We start from the raw sequence: 13,622 nt of genomic DNA on the forward strand, positions 1-13,622 counted from the left end.
CCTGAATGAGTTCTTACAAAAGCTACGCCATTACGCTATTCCCTCAAGGCTGCATGCGCAGCTCAATACAATGGTGATTTTCACATTTCTTGTGCAGTTGATTATCAGTCGCGGGAGTCCTTAATGAAATTATCATTGTCAACCGCGTTCAACAATTAGAACTGTTTGACGCAGTAAAACAAAAGTTTGCACTACAGGACATTACCGGAAATTAGAAGGGCAGATGCAGATGACCGGAAAACTTAAATGCGAGCTGCTCAAGGACCTTGTTAACAAACATATGCTTTAATCATCATCATCATCATCATTTTATTCCAACATCAACACTACAGATGCTTAGGACAGTGAACAAAAAGCCTCTAAATGGGCTTGACGGAGGAAGTAAAAACAAGAGGAAGTACCACCCCCTACAAATCGCACTAATGAGTTTCCCCTGTTTGTCATTTTTTGGGGGGGAGGGGGGGGGGGGGGGGGGGTCTTACAGTTGCGGACCTCATTTATAATTAGCTCCGTAGTCGAAAAAAAAAAGTATATCTATTGCGCGAAAATGCGCAGACATCTGCTTGCGGAAAAGTGTTGGTGATTTGTTAGCTCTCGAATCTTCAAATGCATGTGGGATTTTTTATTACCTTACTGTTCTATGATGATACTAATAAGGCGCAACTCTACAAGAGTGCGGTTAATATATATATACAAAATGATCAGGTAAAAATTAAATTGTAACTAGATGATCTGCCGTGCCTTCGCCAGTGTCATAATATTGAACTAATGCACCGGTGACGGAGGCTACGCACACTTTTGACATCGAAATGCACGAATGCAAGTTAATTAGCTCAGTGTTCAACAATGTGAATTTCGCTAATTTTTATTTTAGTTTATTTCTTTCTCTTCGCAGTCTGTGCAACGAAGAATGATTTGAGATTTCACTCTTTTACGTGCAAATGCTTCTGCTGAACTGCAGTGGTGCACCGCATAGACAAATGTGCTGAAATGCAACCTAAAACGTGTCAGCTCATTATGAGGAAACTCTCTGCTGACGGTGTAAGCGTCTTCGTTTCGAGCAGTTTTAATAAAAGAGGAACGAAAAGGAAAAGAGAGAAAGGTACAGGCAAAACGCGTGCTCGTTCAACAGGCCCAATGTGGAAGTTGGTGAGGCTAATCAAGTCACTGCCACTTGTTAACCTCTCGAGCTGCACACATAAGATTTAACTTCAAATCTCGCACCACTTTACAGCTTCAACGCATAATAAAGGGGCGCAGCCTCTCTTCAAAAACTTATCCGCGCTTACGTTAAGCACACTGGCGAGGTTAATCCTGCTCTCCATGAGCTCATTGCTGCTGTTGCAGCGCCATACATAAGAACAACAACAAAAAAAAAAATGAAAAATAAAGCCCTACCGAAGCTCAGATGGTTTGATGGGATGAACTGCGCAAGCAGAACGCGCTTTTAGGATGATGTTTTTTTCATTTGATGTAGTTTCTTTTGACTATTTCCTTTTCGCCGCATCCAATTGCCTGAAAGCTGCAACAATTAATAACAATTTTTATCAGTTTACTTTGCTCGGCCATTATGGCTTCCTAATGATTTTGTGCTTTACATTTGCTGCTTGTGCACTTCTTTTTATTTTGGCTGGATATATGCTGCGCTAACGATTCGTTTATGTTTTATCATTTGTTGCATTGTATATAGTTCGCCTTACTTGGTGCGCCGCGTTGGATCAGCAGATAACGCGCGTTGGCTTCCTGCGCCGCTTTCTCTCTCTCCGCACTCGCCGCTCACTTGGGAGCGTCGCTGCGCCCGCCTCTTCAGATTTTCCCTCTCGCCCCTCGTCGGAGCTGTTCACACGCTCGGCTCACTGCAGGCGCCGGAGGCTTCACTCGACGGCCACACAGAGACACACACCGTCATTTTCGCCTTATGACACACATAGTGCTTACGCAGTAAAACGTATTACATAAAAGTTTTCATCAAGGCGATCCCTAAAGAGAAAACAAAAGCCTGAAAGAACTTCGCGCCTGTTAAAGTTTCTCGCTACAAAAATCGTTTGTTTGTGTGTGTGCATGTACGATGGGAATGCATAGCCACCATCTCAGCGCGCTCTGTGTTATATGTGATTTTTCCACGCCGATTCGTGTAAAACTGCGGAAATCCGCCATCCCGCGTGCAGTCCCTGAGCCGGTCTCTTCCCGAGTATCGTACATCTTCCACGCCCAAACGATGCGTGACGGCCGCGAGTTGCAAAGCGCGGATAATCCGCGCGCGCGCAGCGCCCAGTAAGCGGATATAAGTTGGCGTGCGCTCGCGAATGCGTGCAGTTCGATTGTCGGCTCTCTCTCTCTCTCTCTCTCTCTCTCTCTCCGGACTCTGTCCGCATTCGTAGTCATCCCAGCTTCTACACGCACTCTGCGCTCACCGGCTTTCCTCGACTCCTGAACAAAAAAAATAGTGCCCTGTGCACTCAAGCGACTCGAACTGGACTGAGAGTAGTTTCGAATACGAAGAGGTTCTCTGTTCGGCACATTTATTTGACGTAATACGCAAAAAAAAAAGAAAACACCAAGGCGATTGTTCTGCGCGTGCTCTTTCGGAAATGTCATCCTATCAGCCTAGAAGGACAGAGAACAAGTGGAAGAAATGCAGGTAGGTCGACTCGAGGAACATTCGGTTTGCAGTCCTTTTCCACATATGGCGTGCTTCAGCTGTTCACCAAGAGTGAAAGAGCTGCCCCGCTTTTACCTTCTTGATAACCTAACTCAGCCTAACTTAACATAACCAACGCCTGAGATTAGGAGAGCTCGGAAAACTCATTCGTATAATCCTGTGCGTTACACCCTCGTGCTATCCGTTGGTCTAGCGGCCATGTGAAGCTCAAGACAGTTCCTTGTGTTGGCCTTACAGTTCATGCACTGTCCTACAACTCTTGTCAATACAAGAACTGTGCACATAGCAGCAGGTGTACATGTATATATGCATGCTTCAGAAAACGTAATCAGCATGTGTTGAATTAAAGGAATCAGATTTACGTGCATGCATTTTGTTCTTAGACGCGAAGCAAGAAAAATCACAAGAAGCTCTTCGCTCCTAGCTTTTTTATACCGTATTAACTCGAGCAGTAGACGCTATCTAAAAGTGTACGCACTCCCTACGTCAGCAGTTGTAAAGTACTTTATTGACTGCCGAGTACGCGCCCCATTCCTTAGGCGCACAGTCTGCTGATAGTTGTGATTTTTAATAGGCGCCCTTTTCTGAACGCTGAAACACATAATCGTCGAACGCCAGGATTTTTATACATTAATCCGCGGATTGAACAAGAATGTTTTCCGAGGAATTCGAGAACCGATAGAAAACAGTCCTAATCAAAAAGGGTTTCTCTCCTCGATCCGCCATATTGAGGACAGTAGCAACTTGTTGCAGTCAAGATTCACGCTGAATGGTGAGCTCTGCTAAAGTGAACTCTAGTTGTGCTCTCTTTGGACTGTATTATGGGCCGCCACGTCAGTAATACGCGCAGGTTTCAGGTAAAAATTGTTGACTGGGCTTTCGAATGTGGAAACCGTGCTAAAGAGTGCATCTTATGTTAATCAAAAAGTGAGTCGCACCGGATGAAGTATTTATTCCACGAGCCTACTTTCTGTCCCTTTTTTTACCGCTTAAAACTTTTTTCTAAACCTTTTACGACGCGTAATAAAAGCACCCTCCAAATTTTCTGCGATTCTTTTCTTATGTACGTTCATTACGGGAGTAAATACGGTGTGCATAACATTCAGCCGCTGAGAGTTTCTGAGGGCGCAGTGCGAAACGAGACGAGGCAGCGCATCGCAGTGGCACCGAGGCAGGCTGGGCTGGCGGTCGAACTAATTCCTATACTCTCAGGTCCTGTACAACGTTATTATTAGAAGCGGCGCTTACTGATGTGCTGCTTAGAGCATGGGTTATAGCGGCTTTTTCCAGCGCGTTGCTGACGATAAGTGAAATAGGAGATGAGCGAAGAGAAAAAAAAAACTGGAGGGTACACTTAACTCCGCCTTAAGAGTATGACGCAACAACGTTATTGGGTTAGTGCCTGCAGAATTGGTCATTCTCTACTTTGCATTGACAGGCATACCATTCCTGGCGTAGTAGTGCAGCCCTCGCACAATCCGGTGGGCAGGTTATGACGACGTCACTAGGTCACGTGACCTAGGTGGACCATCTTACCCGCAGGTTGCTCCTTCGGGGATTCTTTCGCTTACAGACAACCACGTCGACGACGACGTCGGCTTTTCTGCGACACGCGGTCCTTAACGCAATTAAGTTAAAAACTTCTGACGTACAGGGTCCGTCAAAAGTTCCAAGGCCAGAGGGTTTGCTTTTGAGCAGCATAGTCGGGCTGTTGAGATACCCTCGAAGCTCAAAATATCTGTAGAGAATAAAAGAAGGATCGTTCTACCATCTGAGAACCTCAATAGCTCTACCGGAATCTTAAGTGCTAGGATATACCGATGAAAAGCGGACCATGTGGCCTGGGAACTTTTGACGGACCCTGTACATGGAAGACACAACACACGAGTGCGTTACATGACGTGCACATTACCAGAAATTCGAGACAGTACCCAGCCCGTGCCGCTAACCCTAGCTGCCCATCACATTCTGTTCTACAGCCACTTTCATTTTTTTTTTCTCTCACGTCACGGTTGATGTCAATACGCTAATTTTTTTAATTATTCAAAGCCATGCGCCACGTGGTGGAAGACAAGGGAACTAGAAGCTAGAGTCACTTGCAGCTCTTAGCCGAATTCCTGGTAACGCAAGTGCGGCAGTGTCGTCACTCGGTCATTTTTTCTTTTTTACGTCTTGGATGATGTTAACATGCTATTTTTGAGTTATGAATTATTCAAAGCTATGCCTCACGTGGTGGAAGCCAAGGGAAGTAGAAGCTGTAGTCATTTGCAATTCTTTCCCGAATTTTTGGTAATGTAAGTGGGGCAGTGTCGTCACTCAGTCATTCTCTTTTTTTCTTACGTCACGGATGATGTTAACGCGCTATTTTTTAATTATTCAAAGCCATGCGCCGCGTGGTGGAAGTCAAGGGAAATAGAAGCTAGAGTGACTTGCAGCTCTTTCCCGAATTCCTGGTAGTGTAAGTGTGGCAGTGTCATGCGTCCGCTGCGCTGTGCGGTAAGGATTCTCCAGCACGTCGCGTTCGTGCGGCGAACAATAATGCTGGAAGTGGCTTCTGATACTTAGAAACGTCTATTAAAAATTACACCGATGGCTGCCCCAGCTCACACACACTAAAGCGGGAAAACTTTCGTAAATGATGGCCCACGGCTGACCCGATGTCCTTACAAAGCGTAAATATTTGGACGCCGTCGGTGAGAAAGCACTCGTGCGTAGGCGCCCGCGCCCACGCACACATCCGCGCCGCGTGTTGAGAATCCCTCCCAATTTGTCGACGCGGAAGGGAAAGTTACGGATGGTCCTCATTAGCTGGAGTGGACTCATAGTCTTCAACCAAGTGTCTGGTAGCTAATTGCGGCACAGAAAATCCGCCTGCCAGTTTTCTTTACTTTTTATTCGCGTTGATTTCAGTACATTCTGAGCACAAAACAACTTACAATGATTGTTGAAGTGCGACAACCAGTTAAAATCCATTCACTTGATTCGATTTTTTTTGGGGGGGTCCCGGGAGTTAGTCTATATATGTACAGGGTTGGTAAAAAGTTCCCAGGCAACAGGGTCTGCTTTTCATCCGTATATCGTGTAACTTAAGATGTCGATAACGTTATCAAGGTTCTCAGACGTAATACGGCAATACTTCTACCCTCTACGGATATCTTGAGCTTCGAGGGCATCGTAACTGCCCGACTATACGGCTCAAAAGCAAACCCCGTGGCCTGGAAACTTTTGAACGACCCTGTACATCTGTGTATAAAGTTCAAAGTACACAACTCCGTGCCGTTCTGTCGGAATCATAAGGTCCCCTCATTATTGGATGATAATCACTCTTGCGCAGCTGTGTGCATGCATCAGCTGCGTCTACTATACAGGGTGTTTCACCTAAGACTTTCCGCAATTTTTAAAAATAAGCTATTTGAATTAGATGCGCGCTTTTTCTGGCATAGCATTGTCAGTGGTGTAGTACATCATAATGCAGCTAAGACGTGCTAACTAGCAGGCTTGTTAACCAATATTTAATAGTTAACTTTTAAGCTATTACCGTTAGGCTCCTTAATTATTGAGAGGAATGTAGCCCACCGTAAGTAATGTCCATATCCGTTTTTATAATTTCGAGAACGCGATTATCCTCGGCGCTGTATCCCAACAAATTCTGGCAATTTCGACGAGTTACGTGCACTGGAGAGGTTGCTTTGCCTGCAAGCTTCTCAAACCACATGTATTTTGGCGCGATGTAGGCGAAATTTGTTGGGCCACAGCGCCGAGGATAATCGCGTTCTCGAAATTCTAAAAACGGATATGGACATTACTTACGGGGGGCTGCATGCCTCTCAATAATTAAGGAGCCCAACGGTAATAGTTTAAAAGTTAACTATTAAATATTGGTTAACAAGCATGCTAATTAGCACGTCTTAGCTCCATTATGATGTACTACGCCACTGACAATGCTATGCCAGAAAAAGCGCGCATCTAATTCAAATAGCTTATTTTTAAAAATTGCAGAAAGTCTTAGGTGAAACACCCTGTATACTGGGTATTTACCAGGGCCCCTTGCGCATGGTCTCAAGTGTGCAACGATACTCGTGTGTCGTGCGCCGCTGGCAGAACAACGCATTTTTAGAAGGACACCCATTCGTGGTGGCTCATGTTGAGACTACTGCAAGATTCTCGGGTAGGACGGCTCTCCTCCGGAGGGCCGGACTTCCAGATCGATTGTGTACTGAGATTTAGGCCCTCAGAAAAAAGAAAATAAAAACAAAGCGGCTTACTGCAATCCGAAGCCCTTATGGCCCACGCGTCCCTTATGGTCCAGGTATATTTCGTCAGTGGGGAATCAGAAATATCTGGAAGCTGTTCTTTCTTTATTTCTCATCTTCACTATAGCATTTGGTCAAAAACTCTAAGAGAGAGGGAAAGTTCAAAAGAAGAAAACAGAGAAATCACATAACGCTTCAATACTGACTGAAATTTATTTGTCCTCGTTACAAAGGCGCGAAATGTGATTTCCAAGGCTTTCACGACGCGCATGAAGCTCTCACGATAACAAGCCTATTAATATTTTTTGCTCCGCAAAGTGCGAGCATGCTCGAAACGAAGTACGCACAAAGAAAACACTTCATTGCGTAATAGGCTCTTTCTTTTCATCAGCTTGGAGCCTCTTCGGCTCCAAGATGAGAGAATAAAATTAATCCACCTTCTTTTAAGATGAGAGAAAATTTCTCGGTACCTGATAGAGAGGCCCATGGCTGCGCAAAGCTGCGATGTCGTATTAAGTGCGCTTCGACACGTTGAATAGCGTCTGCTCCTGTATTTTTTTCCCCAGTGGGTAAAGAGGGTCCACCGTACTGTTCTGTCGTGCAACAGAAATTCGCTTCTTAGTCTTCCTTCGTCACCTCCCCCCCCCGGCAAACTTTTAAGAAGAAGTTAATATTGCGGGCACGATGGAAATGCGAAGAACAATAACAGGGATGTGTCACTGGACACCAAATTTCACCCAGCCGTTGTTATACATTTCGCGATGGCTGAGTAGCGCGCTTGTTTTCCGAAGAGATTATACGGCGCCGTCTGCACATTACATGGACAAGGAGAAAGATGAAGTTACTTCACTTTCTTTCTTCTCCTTTTTAACTAAGTAATGCGCATATCTTCCTTTTTGGTTTGCGGAACCGCTTTCTGGCGCGGCGAAAAACTGCTTTTCCGCACGCTGGTTTGCTATGATGGAGCACTTGAACGCTTTAAGCTTTCATGGCTTTCTTTGCTCGTAAAGCCTTCTGCGCAAGTTAACGGGCAACTGCCCCACTTTTGTGAGAATTCCGCGCTATTCAAGGATTCAAATGTATTTAGGCTGCAGGTAAAGAATGCCTAGTGTTTTTGCGCCAGCGTGTAAAATTGTGACGTAATCGACGATTAAAATTTAGGCTTCACCTCACAGCACTAAAGGAGTGCGAAAAAGATCGGTGTGAGGTCATGGAAGGTAAGATTTCAAATTTCCGCTGCCGCCAACCACACCCTGCCATGCCAAGTTGGATGCTCCAGAACTACGCTCGGAGGCCTTTGCCTTCGCTGGCGTTGGTTTCAAAGCAAAAGCTTTACTGGCCTAGCAGGAGCCAATTTCACTGGGAGTAGATTTCAGTGACTCTATGCTAAGTGTTTAGCGCTGCACATTAAAATTGCGCCTCCACGAGCCGACGCCACCCATACCTGAGTGTGCTCTGACGACAGGCAGTGAATGAACTTCGTCATGTTGGTCGAGAACGTACTACATTTGACTAACGTCTGTAGCTTCTTTTTTAGGCTGACTCTATTGCAAGCGGTGAACGAACGTTTTGTTGTGCGCACTTTTTAAAGGAATAAGCACGTCATGCTAAATAAATAAATTCGGGGATCGGCCCTCTTACGGCCTCTGTCCTTTTCTCCGCTGTGGCTACCGTAATTATGAACAAACAACTAACCCTAACTCTATCCTAACGTAACCGTTTTCGCTTTGTCACTTCCATCACAATTTCACTTATTGACCCTGCCAGCCTTTTCAGACTATTACTGGGTTTAAAAAAAAATGAAAACGAAGTACGTGCTCGAAATTAAAAAAAAAAAAGTTATTTTTTCACTTTTAAAACTGCACTTTTCTCTTTTGTAAGTTTTCTCCAGCAGTTCTATCTTATCTTTCGCCTCCGTCATAGTATTGTTGTTATTTTTTCACTTACGCAAGAGGATGCGCGAAAGGCATGGACGACACGCAGCAGAGAGGTTAACGTCAGTAATGATTTGAGAGGATATCACCAGCGCAGAGTCTATGAAGGTGCATTAAGCGAAGAAATTCGTTACGTAAGAAGAGAGTTCGCAACTTCATTTTTCACGAAAGTTGCTCGACGTCCACTTGGCGTCGGCCTGACTCGAGCAGAATCCTGATGAAAACTTCATGAAAACTACGTGACGCACGATGAAAATAACGCGTCGATCAAGCGATTAGCTGCAACATGAAAAGTTTGTGATTAATTACTATGGAGGGGGGAACGATACAAGATTTATGTTCACGACGTTGCAGCACAAGATTCTTCTGACCGCCTCCTAAATGAGAAAGTACTCTTGACACTGTATGACAGTTTTGTAAACTACCTGCCGCACAGTAATAATCGCAGTGTTTATCAACCACACTTCTTTTCTCGCTCGTTCACACAATGCCCGTTATTTTGCAGATATTGAAGTCAATACCAAAGCAGCGCATTTACTACTGTTGCTCCGTGTTTCCAATGATTCCTCTCATCAAGCGTGTATAAAATGCCGCCGCAAGCTTGTTGAGGTGATGAAAAACAAAATATTGAGAAATAACCTTTAATTCAACCTGTAGTTTATCTTTGGACTTAAAAAAAGCAATTTTTACTGTACAGCTTAATATCTTGTTGAAAAAGCTTGACATTTACGGCTTACGTGGAATACCAATTAAGTTATTCAAAAATTATCTTAGTGATCGCTGTCAGTATGTTAACGTTAGTGGCATATCACCAGTAAAATTAAAATATTACTTGGTATTTCGCAGGGCTTCATTTTAGGGTCGTTTTTATTTATAGTCTACATTAATAAAATTGCTTCAATATATGGTTCTGCTGACATCTTATTACGTACTGTACTGATGACACCAGTATGTCAATTTTATTGGATAAAACAAAGAAAATTTTGAAGGAGTTGCTAACGCATACTATCGCATTAGCTATTCAGTAACCAGTTTAGTTTAAATACAAGTAAAGGAAACTACATAATTTTCAAGCCAGTAAATATAGGAGATTACGCCAGTATAGGTACATTTTATGAGGCCATTTGAAGTAACAGGTAAAAGAGCAAAACATAATCGGATATGTGGCTCGGCGAAGAGCTTTCATCGGACTGTGCATAATAATAAATTAAAAAGTCAGTTGGCATTAATAACTGGTAATATTTTTAAATACAGAACCTCATACTTGCGTGATTAAAAAACGTACTATAATATTCGCTTCTTTACTCTAGGTAAAGTTATGGAAGATTAGTTTATGGAACCCCACGGCCTGTAATTATCATAAAGTAATAGTCGCACAAAAACAGGCATTGCGCATATGTTAGAATAATAAAGGCGACGGAGGTAACTTACAGACGGGGCCACTTTTCACCAAATAAAATACGCTAAAACGAAATCAGATTTTTTATTTTAAGCTGCTATAGTGGATGTAAAAAAGCAAGCAGTAAATACCCAATCCGCGATCCTAAGAGGAGGACGCTTGTCATGAGAACAAATTACGGTCATCAAACTTTAACTTTTCAGTCTACAAAACTATTAAACAGATCGGAAACAGGCATCAATTTTAACAGGACCTTCACTGCTTTTAAGGGTGAAGAGAGAAACCTTTTGAAAAATTGAGATGATGTATTTGTAACTCTTTGACGCCTTTTATAATTAGGACTTCTAACATCAAATGTGTTTTATCACCAAATCTTATTGTTTCCGAGTCTTGCTCACGGCACATGTTGTTAATGCTTGCTGTTGACTAAACTGTTTCTTTGTATAGTACGGATTTTGCGCTTTGATGTGGTGGTTTTCGTTTAACACTTTGTAGTATGGACCGCACACTTACTTATAATTGTTGTCTTTGCTCTTTGTGCATGGGCATGAAATTTGTTCCCAGATGTCGTGTCTTTTTTTTTTTCTCTTGCGTGATTACGTTTTTGCATTGCCTATGTCTGATGTCTCTGTACGGAGTGACACCATTTTCGCATTTTATATGTTGTTTGCTTGTGTTTTCTGCAATATTCGTACTGCTGTCCGAGCTTGAGCCTTCACGCCTGTGAATATTGCTCAGTGAATGAAAACAACTTGTACAAGATCTCTTTCAAGGCCTCGTCAGGCTTCTTGGCCTTTTGCCTTGGCTTCCGCTTAAAGGTCTAAGTCACTGTCTGAAAAACAATTAACGAAAACACGGTCTCGTCTGGTAGCAAACGGCTTAAGTATGCGATAATGAAATGAAAAGCGAGATATATGTTCTCTTTGTATGTTTTTATTCAAAAACAGGCCAAGGCACCTTGCAAATTTGTCCTTGTTAAACCCTCACAGGGAGAACCGTGCTAAAATTTTCTCGGACAGTCACTTCAAGGTTAGGCTGTTACAAGGTAAGGGAAAACGCCAGAAGTGGCATGTGAATGACAAACTGTGCATGACAGATGGTGGCAGAATACGTCCGAATATTCTGCCAATTATTATTTTCAGGTCTCAGCGGTTGTGCGCTCCTTTGTGTTCCAAACTACGTGACTGCAAAGCGGCACTAATGACACGTGTGTGAAATTTGCAGGTCACGTGATATGCACGAGGGCCACATTGTGGGACACTCTTTAGAGCTTGTAAACTCAGGAGGGGTGAAGACGGCAGTCACCCTGCACCTTCGAAAAAGCTGGATCGTCGACAGTGTAAAACAAGCCCCATGCCGCGATATAAAAGCTGATCTCGTGGCCTGTTTATTCTTAAAGAATGTTGTGCTTTGTAAGGCTTCCTGTTTGCATTCAACAAGTCACGTTTAGGTAGGCCGCGGTTTTGACGCCCTTCAAACTTCTATTCCGTAACACCTTTTTCTGACAAGAAACTCAAGGAAGGCGTCATATGCAAATATTGTGAAATGGTCTTTTCGAGTGCGATACTAACGTCAGCACCAACTGACGTCACTTCCTGTGTAAGTTGCAGACAATTACAATCCCGGCGCGAAATTGCAGCTTTCGCCAGCGCTAGCATGACGAGGTCGAGGCATTCGCGCTCGCTTCCAGCAGCGTCTGCTCGAGCAGACGACAGCACTCACCCGAGACTCGGACGCACGCCGCATGGTTGCGCTTGGGGTCGCAATACCGGCGAAGTCAGGGGCGATGTGTTGCTAGCGTTGGCGACGCCCGACGTCCGGCGCTGGCACGCGGCCTGACACGCGGTGCCGGGGCCTGGGAAGCAACACCTTGCGCGAGGAGAGCGGCCAGCGGCAGCAGCAGAAGCAGCAGTGGCAGCAGGTGCAGTGACGGCGGCGTCCCGCGCTTGGCGCTCTACGCGGTGCGCCTTCGAGAATCAACTGACGCGGCCACGGGGCGCGCGGCCGCGATTTCCTGACTCCCGCTGTCGGGATCGATAGACCAATCAGAGCGGTTCTTTTCTTCCACTCTGCGCTGAAAAGGGGCGACTCCGTCAGGAGTGCCCTGCTCGGTCCTCTTCTTGTTCGAGCGTCCGAAACTTGTCCCACTGACTCCGACGCCTTTCTTTTCAGATGCTTTTCCTTTACTTTACCTTCTCAAGATAAGCGCGCGCATCTTTCTACTTTTTTTTTATTTTTGTGGTTTATAGAGCGTCGTTCAGTATAACTTGGTGCTAGAAGAGTTCGTCTCTCATTCTTTGAAAATTGGACGTAGCACTGTTAGGAACACCATAGAAAGGCACAAAAAAAAAAGAACGCATTCTTCTCTGTTGTGTCGTCCTTTCTCTGTGGTTTTCCCAATAGCGCTACATCCAATTTTCAAGGTATAGAGCGTCGGCTGTGGAGACCGGAGCTTAGGAGTGTCCAGCGAACGTTCATATTATGTGAAAGATTATTATTTTTAATTGTACCCATTTTATATATTCAGAACAGTACGATAATAATCGATTGAATTGTCATGTTAGACGACATGTACAATGCAGCATTGTACATGTCGTTTGTGTTTCCTTGTTTTCGTCCCGTCTTTCGCGCAAGTACGTACCCCTTTTCAAACTGAGTTCTTTTGAAGCATCTTGTAAAACAACGTGCCACTTAATTTTCCTCCTATTTTTTTATCAGTATTGGATCACGTATATTTCTTTGAATGAATGTGTTTATTTACGTGGCATCGTAATGTTGCAGACGACTGTCTTTGATCTCTCTACAAGATTGAACTGTTCAATGATGGGCGAAAAGTGATATGAAACTAAGCTTCTATAGCAGTCAAGCGCAAAAGTTCCGACATGCCTAAAATCGGCCAACAAATCAATAAACTAACAGGACAATTAAAAACATCAACTAAGGAAGGCAAAAATATGTTTTCACGCGGAAACCTCAAGATACACATCGCCTATAGCACCAAGAAACGCAGACCAAAAATAAAACAAGAGCATGCATTGTTTTTTGCCTCAGCATTATATCGAGAGGAGCACATACAACTGAGATGCCCCATCTAGTGTTTTTTAAATTCTTTTCTGAAATTCGCTCTTTATTTGCCTTTGTCGGACGTCGATAGTACAGCTTCGTTCGTCGAATCAAGTCGCTTTCTTTCAGTGCAGGGGCGATAAAAAACGTTACCTATTTGTGATTTGTGAATGACTGACCGCTTTCGCTTGGACTGTCTCGATTGGGGTATTCTCTCGCTATCTATTATATACGACTAACGCTTGAGCACCGCCTAATCACACCATCCTATCACAAAGTTTAAACTTTGTGGGTGTGGCCGAAGAAGGTTA

At 44.0% G+C, this 13,622-nt stretch overlaps 1 protein-coding gene across 1 annotated transcript in view; it reads right to left on the reverse strand.

The window, feature by feature from the left end:
• LOC149364889 (neprilysin-1-like) overlaps positions 1-12,214 on the reverse strand; it is a 75,191-nt gene extending 62,977 nt beyond the window's left edge. Inside the window, exon 1 of the mRNA XM_089570215.1 lies at positions 11,971-12,214. The gene's annotated coding sequence lies outside the window, so the exon portion shown is untranslated. The remainder of the gene's footprint in view (positions 1-11,970) is intronic.
• Between the last annotated feature and the right edge of the window lie 1,408 nt (positions 12,215-13,622).

The sequence above is a fragment of the Amblyomma mixtum genome, chromosome 2, assembly GCF_055824585.1.
Source record: "Amblyomma mixtum isolate Tamu chromosome 2, ASM5582458v1, whole genome shotgun sequence".
Taxonomy (NCBI): domain Eukaryota; kingdom Metazoa; phylum Arthropoda; class Arachnida; order Ixodida; family Ixodidae; genus Amblyomma; species Amblyomma mixtum.